The sequence below is a fragment of the Nanorana parkeri genome, unplaced genomic scaffold, assembly GCF_000935625.1.
Source record: "Nanorana parkeri isolate BGI_ZX_2015 unplaced genomic scaffold, ASM93562v1 scaffold186, whole genome shotgun sequence".
Classification (NCBI taxonomy): domain Eukaryota; kingdom Metazoa; phylum Chordata; class Amphibia; order Anura; family Dicroglossidae; genus Nanorana; species Nanorana parkeri.
Genome location: NW_017306454.1, coordinates 29,312 through 41,879, shown reverse-complemented (window position 1 = coordinate 41,879; position 12,568 = coordinate 29,312). Strand labels below are relative to the sequence as shown.

General features: G+C 46.6%; 1 protein-coding gene across 1 annotated transcript in view; it reads right to left on the bottom strand.

The window, feature by feature from the left end:
- Nucleotides 1-6,399, bottom strand: part of ERG (ERG, ETS transcription factor) — a 182,119-nt gene extending 175,720 nt beyond the window's left edge. Inside the window, exon 1 of the mRNA XM_018555148.1 lies at nucleotides 6,226-6,399. The gene's annotated coding sequence lies outside the window, so the exon portion shown is untranslated. The remainder of the gene's footprint in view (nucleotides 1-6,225) is intronic.
- Between the last annotated feature and the right edge of the window lie 6,169 nt (nucleotides 6,400-12,568).

Genomic DNA, 12,568 nt, shown 5'->3' with positions numbered 1-12,568 from the left:
ATTGGTGTGGTTGAATACTTGCAGTGGCCAGTGAGAAGCGAAGAGGTGGCATATCAACATATGGGCCACCGGAAAGGTAATTTTATTCCCTCCTCCATTACAGGTATGCGCTAGCATACAAAGTGATCCTTTTTATTTGAGACCCTAGACCAAAACGACCACTTAACCCTTGCAGTGGGGCTTGTACATTTCCTGGTGTTCTTCTTTAAATACTTTTTATGTATGTTGTGTGAATGAGAACACATAACTAATATTTTGTAAAAGCAGGCATAACAAGGTACCTGCAAGTACCTGAAGTGCACTCAGCTCTTACAGCGGGCTTTCCTGCCCCCGAAAACAAAATGCCCCGGTGGATGCAGCTCTGCATGCTGATATGATAACATCCTCAAATCCCGTATTCATTAAAATACGTCTTTTCGTATTTACCTTTAAGGAAATCCCACTCCCATGTCTCTCCAGGCGCTGGTGACGTAGCCCCGGCCTCACAGGTGTCCCCCTGGGAAGTCACCAGAGCCTTCCAAGGGGATCTCCTTTAAAACTCGCCAGATCTCAGGAAATCTTTTTTTCCCCACACATGACCAAACCGCGCCAGATCCCACACAGCACACACGGTGGGCCAGCACACATAATGCAGGAGAAAAAGAAGCTGGCTACCGATGAAGTCGGCTTTAAAGATGACGGTGTGGTTTTACAGGAGGGGGGTACAAAGCAGCATGAGAAACAAGCGATCGCAAGGGATGAGGCAAGCAATAAGGGAAGCAATACTTAATACATACTGTATAACCCAATAATGGGTTATATGTATTGAGTATAAGTAGAAGGGGGGAAGGCCTGCTTTAAGCCCTGTTGTAGGCTGACAGCTGTTTGGTGGACTGAATGGTGTCAGCCGTGCCCAGAGCCTTTTGCTAAACTACTCAACCACTTTAAGATCTCTACAACATAAAGGATAAGTATTCTGTAGTCCAAGATAAGAACTATGAGGGTTTTGGGGGGTGAGTTGCTGCTGATAGTACTTTCAGGAGGCAACAGATGCGGTGGGACGGGTGGCTGTTAGAGCCCTGCGACCAGCAGCTCTGTCCAGTCCCAACCAGTGCACAGTGTCCCAGGTTGCTAAGAGCTCTTAGCAACCTGTGATGCTCTTTCTGGCTTCCCACCCAGCTCACTGATATAATTGGTTGCCAGGGAGCTGAGTGGGACACTCTGGCTGGCATACCGCCAAGCTCCTGGCAACCAATGACATCTGTGAGCTGGGCAGGACCGGACAGAGAGCCGCTAACAACACAGCTCTAACATAGCCACCCGTCCCATCGCATCCGTCGCCACACCCCCCTCTCCACGACAAGACTATCAGCAGCAACTCACTCAGGGTAGAGACGGCGTACATACCCTTTAAGTCACATGACACAGAAAAAAACAAACCCGGTACAATACGCCTGAGAGCCTTTCAGTAAGCCCGCATTCACGCATCAACATTCACAAACATTCGTGCACATTTGCAGCACATCCACATTGAGTTCAATGGGGCCTGCCCGCGTGACAAATGTGGCAAAGAAGCTCATATAGCAGATTTTTGGACACAAATTCCGCGTTTTTTGCTTCCGCATTTGTGCGTGTTTTAATGAGTGCAAACGTGGAGCAAAAACATGTGTGTCTTCCTGGTCGTGTTTGGGGTGCCATTAGAAATGAGACATCTGCGATTCGTTTCGTTACGAATCGAAATTCGGATGAGTTTTCCGAAAATCAGACATTCGGACACATCTAAATTTCCGAATCCCAATGCATCCGAATCCGAAATTTCCGTTTCCGAATTTCGGATCCCGTCTAAATTTCGTTCAAAAACAAAATTGAATCAGACATGTGACTTTTCTGGCCAATCAGATGTGTTTTTCGGTTTAATGCATCCGAATGGGTCTGAACATGAATTTTCGTTACGGCAACATGGGAGCCATATACAGTATATACATATAATACTAAAGCTCCCAGACCCGAATGGCATTCGGGAACCGAATTTTGGAATTGCATTCGGGAGCTTCTGAATGCCATTCAGGTCTAAGAGCCTCAGTTTTAGAAATATATGTATATGGTTTTCTGTGGTATTCGCAACAAAAATTTGTAAACTCATCCGAAACTAACGAAAATTCAGATTTTGTCCGAATTCGAAACCCGAACCGAACTGGATTTCGGATCCGAATCCCGAAATAACGTAATAACGTAAAATGAACCAAATTTTTCAGCAGCTGACATGCCTATTCGAAATGAATGGCAATGCAAGAGTGTTGTGCGTTTTGCTCCGTTTCTGTGAACGCGCACCAAACGCACACACGAAAATGCGTGCTTTGGCGTGCGTTCACAGAACGCGCATTTGTGAATGCGGCTTAAAAACGCTTTGCGCACCTTCTAATCTGATGACTGGAGAAGCGCCGGCTGCGTACAATTAATGGCGCAGGGCATCTGTAACAAGTTACGTTTTCCAGCCCCTACAGTGAGCTTCTTGTTATAGAGCGCAGCGCGGGCCGGCGAGGAGGGAAAGTTGAACTTTTCTCCCCAGCGACTGATCCGCATGTTTTCTTAATAAACCAGCTCGGGATGTGACCTTCCTGTGCTGCTCCTCTGGCAGGGAGTCTAAGTGCCCTATCTCCTTTCATACACGTCTTGTGAGAAGCCGGCCATTGCCCGAGGCGTGAAGTGTACAGTACATGACAGTCACTTACTGAGCCGCTTCACAATGACACCATGGAGCAAGATGGACGCGTCTGGTGGGGCTTATGAAACAAAAGTGCAGCTGTTGCCCATAGCAACCAGCCAGGTTTCATCTTTTCTTCAAACAGGACAGCAAATGTGACAATACGTGTGCAAAACACGTGAAGCGAGCTTTGCAAAATCTGCCAGGACAACCAAGGACATTTTGTCATTGGTTGCTAGGGGCAACACTTCCAATAGGGTCCTCCTTTCCTTGCCCCGGCCTTCATAAATCAGCTAGGGCAACACTTGCAGCAGTTCAGAACTGGCAGTATAGGCCTCGTGCCTCCATGCTGACACCAGTCCCGACAAATCAGGAAACAGAATGGACGGGACACAGATACATAGAACCCGATTGTGTTTTCCTGGCTTGTTTCATATCATAAGGCAGCGGTGGGCAACTTTGGACCTCCAGCTGCTGTGGAACTACAAGTCCCATGAGGCATTGCAACATTCTGGCAACCATGACTCCCAGAGGCAGAGGCATGCTAGGATTTGTAGTTAAAGCACAGCTGTAGGGCTGGAGGGAAGGCTAGTCAAATAATCAGCTTTATAAACAGACTGAAGAGAATTCATTAAAAACTGGAGCAGACAGAATCTGGAGCATGGCAACCAATCAGCTTCTAGCTTTGATTTTTAAAGATTGGTGCAATACTAGGAGTTTCCTGTAATAAAGACTGGTCACTGCTGCTCCCTCTCCTTGTGAAGGATGACTGGTCTTGTCTCCTCCCCCTCCTGTAATAAAGACCAGTCACTGCTGCTCTCTCTCCTTGCGAAGGGTGACTGGTCTCGTCTCCTCCCCCTCCTGTAGTGGGTGGGCCCTGCTTGCTCCCACATCTCCCCTCTCTGCACAGAATATGTACAGCACAGTGATGATGTCACTGCTACTTTTACAGGGTCATATCTGGGTTTGCAAAGGCATTTGGAGCACACAATTGGCTAATGAGGAATATGTTTCTATGGAAGTTTTCGTGCCGAGTTCAACTTTAGCAATACACAACACATTCTAACCTCACTGTCTATACCAGTGGTGATCACCTTACAAGGTAAAGGGGCCCCTGACAGCACCAAGGGGCCACCCTTCATATTCAGTATATGTCAGATGCTTTGCTGGCTGGAGGGGCAGCCAGTATATGTCAGAGACAGCAGGCATATTACAGGAGATGGTTAGAGGCTGCGGACCTTTTACAGGTGTCATTAGAGATTGGTTGCCCGGGATAGTCAGAGACTGGGATCGTGTGTCTTTCACTTCCATTACAGCCCCAATAGTCTTGCTCCTGACTGCTGGGGTCCAAGGGCTGCACAGTAAGAATCAAGGGGCCGCATCTGCCCCCCAGGGCCACAGGTTGGGCACCAAGGGTTCTATAAGTTCAGCAACATCACAGCCAAAGATTTACATTGGTGTAGGGTTGCCACCTTCTCTGTCCGGGTCAATCCTGGACAGGTGGCAACCCTACATTGGTGTGATCTATACTTCAAGAGCCTGCGCAAGAATAACGAAACAAGACGAGAAGCTGTGCTCAATACAAAGCATGCAACACACGCAACATTTCTCTATGGGGGTGAAGACGTCTCATGTGGTATCACTTTGTTTTATGCAAAGCAGGATCAGGTTTTTTTTATGTAACTTTCCTAAATTGTTTCATAAGTGATCCCATCATCAGCGACCATTTGTGAACTCCCCGGCGTTACTTGCTGCGCCGATGCCAAAACAGCGCGTCGGCCTCAAGGTTTTGTCAAGGCCCAGAGCAGCCGGCCAGACTCGAGGCAAGGTTAGAAATGTAAGCTGGCACCTGATTGGTTACTGTGCCAATGCCGCTTCCTAGGTGAGCTAACCCAGGGGTGGGCAAATGAATACGGAATTTAGGAGCCAGGCTCTCCAATCCAGGCGCTTGCCGGATCTTTTCTAGACGTCGGCTCCACTGACAACAAACTAGAGAAAAAGTGGGGCGCCGGCTTTAATTTTTTTTAAATTGGCGACCTGGCTCCTAAGATTCCTCCAGCCCGAGTCAACTGATTGGATGTACCAGGACTATGGCAGGTGAAAGAAAATAGGAGCACACAGGGAAGATTGGAGAGTGCGCTCTCTTATAAAAGAATTGCAAACATCCGATAATAATTTTTTTAAAGAATTCACTTCTGTAGAATTTCCTGAACTACCACAAAGAAGCGTTTTATTATACGGATTATATACATTTATATACAGTTTTATATCAACGTAGTTTTATGTTACGTGTGAAAGACATGTATATGTATTACATACCTTTATATACCGTTGTTTACATTTATGTACCTGCATATACATTTGTATATATTTATATACATTTGTAAACATTGATATACCTTTATAGACTTTTGTATACATTATACCAGTATTTAAATTTGTATACATTTATATACCTGTATTTATATTGATATACCATTAGATACATTTATATACCTGTATAGACTTTTGTATACATTTATATGCATTTGTATACAGTTGTATATGAATTTGTCAAAACTGGAGCAGACAGAATCTGGAGCAGTTGCTCATAGTAGCCAATCAGCTATACACTGTATATAGATATATATCTATATATCTATATACGGTATATACTGTATATAGATATAGATATATAGATTTGGATGTCTAGCATTATCTGGTATGTCCGACTTATATCATCTCTTCCAGTAAAAAAACAAAAAAAGTTCAGTAAACCTTGCAATAAAACCTCGCGAATAATGTAACGCGAGACGCAGGAGTTATTAACCGTCCCGTCTGGCTAAATCACAGATAGTCGCTCTGCGATGGGTCTCGATTTCTCGCTCCTGTTCTGTTTTACACATCACCATTCATCCCCGTCTCAAAGCGCGCATTAAACGACCGAAATAAAAAAAAAGCGATAAAAAGCGAAAAATAAAAGAACCTATAAAATCATATAATCCCATTCTAGCGATACGACCGAGAGCCGCTCACAAAAAACGTCACGTGTAACTTCCTCAACTCAGCGGCTGATTAAACCCAGCGACCAAAAAAAATCTGTCAAAACGCACCGCTCGAGACTGACAATCCAACTCCCTCCCCCACCCCCCCATCCACCCGGGATCTGCCGATTTCCCGGCCGCCATCGCCACCAATCGGTCCATGAATATCGTGTTACCGTATGATTGTAAAAGTCTTGCCATGGGATTGATGTTGGAGGTGGTCGATTGGGGTTGGAGGGGAGGATGGGGGTACCTCAAGCCTCCGACTCTCCAAAAGCACACCAAAGTCACACAAAAAGAAGCTGTGTAAGTTTTCCAGGCTGTTGCCTTGCTTGACAGTTTCTTGACGGGCGTAATAAAAATAAAAAAACAATGTTGCAACATGTGTCTTAAATAAAAAAAGAGATTAGCTGCGGAGCGTAAGAGTTTTATATGGAAAACAAAAATGTCAGGAAAGGCCGAAACAAGGGGGGGTGGGGGAACACGACAAAAAAGTTTTAAAAAGTTGTAAAGACTTACCGAGTGCGTGGAATGAGCGGAGCTTTTTAGATCCGTGGATGGGGGGCTTTAGGAAGTGAAGAAGAAGCAGCAGCGGTGGAAGAAGGAGGAGGCGGCTGGATACAGGCTGGCTGAATTGGATGCTTTGCTGGCTGGAGGGGCAGCCAGTCTAAATATGTATGTGTAATATCTCCCTGCGAGTGAGCGAGCGCGCCGTGCTGTGTGGATGGAGAGCTGTGCACTGACTCAGTCACTGGCAGTGCTCACAGTCCAGGCTCCAAGACTTGAATGGGTCTCTTTCTTTCTCCAATCATGGCTCAGAGAGGCTCAGATCCTTCCCCGACTGCTGCTGCTGCTCCCTCCACAACTGCAGCATCATTCCTCACCGACCACCAGACACCGAGCTGCAAAACAAACCACAGACGTGTAAGCCGTAGCGTGTCAAGTCATAAGCAAGGCAGCAAAGAGCAAGCCAAAAAAAAGTGCTCAAAACAAAAACAAGTAGCATGTCACTGGGAGGGCTAAGAATAAAGACAGTGACGAACAACCCCGCGGAATAAAACCTTCTGGGGATCTTTCCAACGGCTCGTAATAAATGAAAGCTGAACTGATGCTGAATTTGGACAAAATGTTACTGTTTTGGGATTTGTATTTTTTGTTCATTCGGTCTTGAGATTTGCATGGCTCTGTCATGCAGCACAAACCTGTCAGGCAGAGAGGGAGACCTGTTTTTTCTCTGCTGCAGTAAAGTAACATTTACAAGTCTTGTCCCTCCCCCCAGCCTGTCTCTCCCCCAGGGGTTCATGTGCTAATAAGGTACATGCTAACAGGAGGGGAGAGCAGAGTGACAGAGATGAGATCATCATCGGCTTCTCTTTCCGGCCCCATTCACACTGTGTCCGTAAGCATCCGTTCTTCCATGGATGTCATAGGCGTGCGCAGCCTATTGCATTCCGGTGTGCACACAAAAGTACAAACACACACGGTTTTATATATATATAATGCATACATACACAGACCTGAGGCATCCCAGATTCCTATCTCTTTACATGTCCCTTACCTCTTCCAGCAGGGGTGCAGCAATGAAGCAGGGAGACTGGCAGGTGGTCATGTGACCACCATCCAGCTTCCTGATTGGATTGCCTGATTGGGAAGCCTGAGAAGCTGCAGCCACGCTCCCTCCCAGCTTCCCAAGCACAGAAGACTGTGGCTGTTATGTGAGGAATGTAAGTGGCAAATGCTGCTGTGTTTTGTAGCGCAGAGCCGTTAACAGAGAGATCTTTCAGTGACTAAAAACATGGCACCCACTGTTGCAGTTTCGGATTTGTACTCGGGGTGATTACACGGCAAACCCTGTGCGTATGCCTATGGTGGATGTCAACAGATACCAATAGACGGTAACCCAAAAATATGTGTATGTGAATGGAACCAGTTCACACCACTGTGATCCATTGCGTTTTTCATTGCTTGTGGGGGTCTGAGGGCAGGGGGGGCTTATCTGCATTTGGGTACCCCCTTCATAAAACGGGCAGCTAGATGCCGACCCCCCCTTTTGAATAAGTAAAGGGTAGTTGTTACCCCTACTCATTCACCAAATAAACAGTAAAATTATATATAAACCCACCACACTGTAAAGCACCGTTCACATTGAGCAATTTATCGCACGGTAATTCCCGCGATATCGCGGCTATTTACCGCGCGATATCGCTCTTCAATGCATCTCAATGGGGCAAAGGGTCCTGCTGTCACGGGTCGTGTGTCGCTACAGCAGGACCCTTTTTGGAGCAGATTTTGCCGCGATTCTCACTTGCTCAATGCATGCCTTTGCGCGATATCGCGCAAAATGCAAATCGCGCGACAAACGCGCAATTTGCAAATCGCGCAGTGAGTGTGAATGGGGCCTAAGAAGAATCCTTTAAAAAAAAAAAACACAACAAAGGCTTTTGACAAATCTTTTTTTAGAAAAAACAAACAAAACGTCCATCAATGAAATCCAAAGGTCAATCATGTCGTCCAGCGATGTAGATCCATGTCAATCACAATGGACGACAGGCGCCGACTCTCCAAAAGAAAAAATACCCGACGCCAGCAGACACGATCCATCCAGAAGAATTCTTGCCGCAAAATGACAGCCCTAGCCCGATTGTCAACAAAGGGGTGGAAAGCTGTTATCAAAGGGAGACTAAACAAGTCCTGTGACATCATGACTTGCTTCGCCCCTTTGTTGACATTTGGGAGCAAAGCTGTCATTTTGTGTTGAGAGTTCGTCGGGATCGGTCATGTCGGCGGGCGTTGGGTATTTTTTCTTTTGGCGAGTTGGTAGCCTTCGTCCATCGTGATTGACGAGGATCTACATCGCTGGACCTCTGGATTACATCAATGGACATTTTTTTTTTAAATTGTCAACATCTGTGTTTTTTTTTCAAACTTTTTTCTCATGGTGTGTGTTAATTTACACTTTTACTGTATTTGGTGAATGAGTAAGGGCAACAACTACCCCTTACTCCTTCACAAGGAGGGGAGGCATCTGGGGGCCCTCTTTATGAAAGGGGGCACCCAGATACAGATAAGCCCCCCCTGCCCGCAGACCCCCACAACTACCGGGTCAGGGCTGTGGCGAAGAGGCCCTTGTCCTAATCGACAAGGGGACAAGGTTTCCCCCCTGGAAAAGCACCCTCCCCCTGTTAAGGGCATGTGGCCTGGTATGGTGCAGAAGGGGGGGGGGGGGGGCTCACACTTATCTCCCACCTTTTCCTGCTCTGCCAGGCTGCTGCTCGGATCAAGAGTCTGGTAAGGGATTTTAGGGGGGACCCCATAGATTTTTTTTCTGTTTTTTTGGCGTCCACGCTGTTTGTATTTTATTTTAACATGACATATGGAAAACATGTTGGATGCATTCGAATTTCATTATCGGAAAACTTCAGATACATTCGGATTGGTTATTTCTTTTTTTCAGAAACTCGGATGAATCCGAATGTCTGTCTGATTTTGCACATATTTGTCTGAATTTCAATTTGGAACTAAACGAATCGCACATGTGTAATTGGTGGTCAGCGAGAAGCATGCTCCTTACATCGGTGAGCAGTGAGTTGCCTCCTAACAGACAGCTTTAAAAAAAGCATTGGTTGCCGTAGTTACTGATCACTAGTCCCATGTCATTGGCTCTGTTGAGTGATGTTGATGTTGGAACTATACAGACGCTCTCAGGTGGGAAGCCAATCTGTCACTGTACACTTCTCAAGGAACCTCTAGAGGAGCTCTGGACAAGAACGACTGACCCAGAGTGTGATCTTAAGTAAGATTACTGATGTTTTCAACGACTAACGTTTTCCTTTATGGAAACATGAAACTGGAAAATACAAATGGGAACTATAACAATCTGTCCTCAATCATGCATTCCTTTAAAAAATATCTCAGTGGCGTGTTTTGAATTTTTTTTTTTGTTAAAAGCCCTGATTCCAATAAGTTCCTTTCTGTTTACATATGTGAAATATGGGTAAGAGTAGGGACGCACCGATATTTCGGCCGCCGAAACGTAACGTCCGAAAATGGCACTTTTGGCAAAATGCCGAAAGTGAAATTTTTTGCTCAAAATAGCGGTGCATCCTGTTCTCTCCTCCCCGCTGGGCGCTGCTCTGTGTCCCAGCTGGGAGGAGAGAAACTGTGACAGGCGGCCGAGCGCATGCGGGAGCAGAGCGATGTGAGCGGCCAGCATCTCTGTCACAGATCAAGAGATCGGCATTTTAGGGGCGGAGACATATATCCCGTCGCTACGGGGGAGGAGTCAACTGTCAGATCGAGATCTCCTCCCCGCACCACCAATCCAGGATGGAGAGCGGGTACAGACACTCAGCGATCAATTTGGTCTTTTTTTTTATTTCGGTTTCGTTTCGGTTTTAACATTTTCATTTAGGTGCACCTGTAGTTAAGAGGGTTGAGGATTTGCTTGTTCAGGTACCCACGCATACCCTCGTTCAGGTACCACATATTGCAGATACATATGCTTGTATCAGTTAGGGGTCCTAGCCACACAGATACGGTAATACACATTACAAATGAACTAGCTACTTTCAGCATTTAAATCACACAAATGGTTAAATTTAATTAAACGCCACAAAATCGGTATACTTACATTCAATAAGCAAAGCAACTATGCTAATACTGGTCACTATGGGCTTCATTTAGAAAAGTTCCACCCGGCTATGCCACTCGCACAGCACTACTGCCCCTAGATGGTGCTGAGAAAATTCCTATACTCCTCAGCGCCATGTAGGGCATTAGTGCTGTGTGAACGGCAACTCCTTGGCTATACACCAAAAGCAACTGGAGCCCCAAAAGACTTATGAATGGAAATAAAATTGACCTGAGGAGATATAATGATGGAGGTGTGATGAGGGTGTTGGTCAGGGTACCAGAAGTGATGTAGCAGGAATAGCTCAGGGTAGAGGTTCTTTCCTAAGTAGCTGTCAACTCTAGAGAAAGGGCTCCCTTAGGGCGTGTTCACACTATATCCAGTGCGTTCCAGCATGGTTAGAGAAAGCACTATTTTTTTGCGTTCACACCGCACCGGACTGCGGCCTTGCTGTACTACGCGTTCTGCTGTTGGCGATTGCACTGTGGATGGTAGTTGTGGCTGCAGTGCCATTGACATGAATGGCACCACCACTCCGCCTCCTGCCCCAGATTGCAAGAGGCTTCAATTATGTGATCCAGTGCGTTCCGGCCACTAACCAGCCCTAAGTGCCTGTTCACACCTAGGCATTACTTTCCCTTAGGCTAGGTTCACACCTAGGCGAATGAGCTGGTGAGCTTTTTTCGTGCGGTTGTCGCGCATCTTTGTTTGCTGCGATTTTGCGTTAAAAGCAAATCATGGTTGTCACATAGAGATGTGTATGGGGGCGCGATAACTGCCTGAAAATGGCTCCTGCACCTTTTTGCATGGCAGGTGATTTCTACCGCGAGGTATAAACAGCTTCCATAGCTTTGAATGCAAATCTCTGTTTTGTGTGATGTCGCGCAGCTAAACCTGCGCTATAAATCGCCTAGGTGTGAACCTAGCCTTAAGGGCCAGTGCAAACCTAGGCAATGCGGTCACGGAGTTGCCCATCACTGACTATCGCACTGTGGGTGCCATTTGCTTCTAATGGCACCCCAGTCACGCCGGGCAGATATCGCGGTTTCACAACGCGATTCCGTCCATGCATCCGAACACGATCGCGACTAAAACAGCCGTGCATCATGTATTGCAAAAAAAGGTACATGTACCTTTTTTCTGCGATTGCCGCATGGGTGTACCCTATTGAAATCAATGGGGCCGAGGTGGCAATCGCTGTCTGCAATTGTGCATGAACGTGCAATCCCGAGGTGCGTGTCCCATTCATTTCTATCAAGCCAAACAAACGACAAACGCACTCAACAATTTGTCACCAGTTATACAGTAAGGTGCACACGAAATGGGCTTTGAACAGTAAAATAGTAGAAAGGCATCATGGCACACTCATAAACCAGCATGTAAAACAACTTGTCTCACCACTAAGGACAATGACAGAGGTTTGGATACACGTCTTCTGCAGAGGATGTGAAAGCCGCACTGCCACGCCAAGGCACCTCTTATAGTGCGGTCCTAACTCTAAACTATGAGAGTCTCCATCTTGGAGCACATGGGGGCAGAAGATTTCATCATTCATCATTACTGTATAACTGGTGACAAATTGTTGAGTGCGTTTGTCGTTTGTTTTGCTTGACCGATTTGGTGCAGCGACGCATGGGGTTTCTCAGCTGCCATTGGGATGTGCGGGATCCCTTGTGTGTTTCTGTGCTTTTAAGGAGGTTGGGCGTCCTCCTGACAAACCTGCACCCAATTTGAAATCTTCTGCCCCCATGTGCTCCAAGATGGAGACTCTCATAGTTTAGAGTTAGGACCGCACTATAAGAGGTGCCTTGGCGTGGCAGTGCGGCTTTCACATCCTCTGCAGAAGACGTGTATCCAAACCTCTGTTATTATCCTTAGTGGTGAGACAAGTTGTTTTACATGCTGGTTTGTGAGTGTGCCATGATGCCTTTCTACTGTTTTACCATTCATTTCTATGGCCCCTGTTCACACCTGAGGGTTTTGTAGCAAGTAGAAAAACGCCTGAGAGAGACAGGGGAGAGAGCAAGGAGAGAGAGCGCGAGGAGAGAGAGAAGAGACAGCCAGAGCAGAGAGAGAGAGAGAGAGACAGCAGAGAGAGGAGACAGCAGAGAGAGAAAGGGGAGAGAGTGAGGAGAGACCTCCTGAGGAGAGAGAGAGAGAAAAGAGACAGCTGAGAGAGACAGCAGAGAGAGACAGGGGGGAGAGAGAGAGACAGGGGAGAGAGCGAGGAGA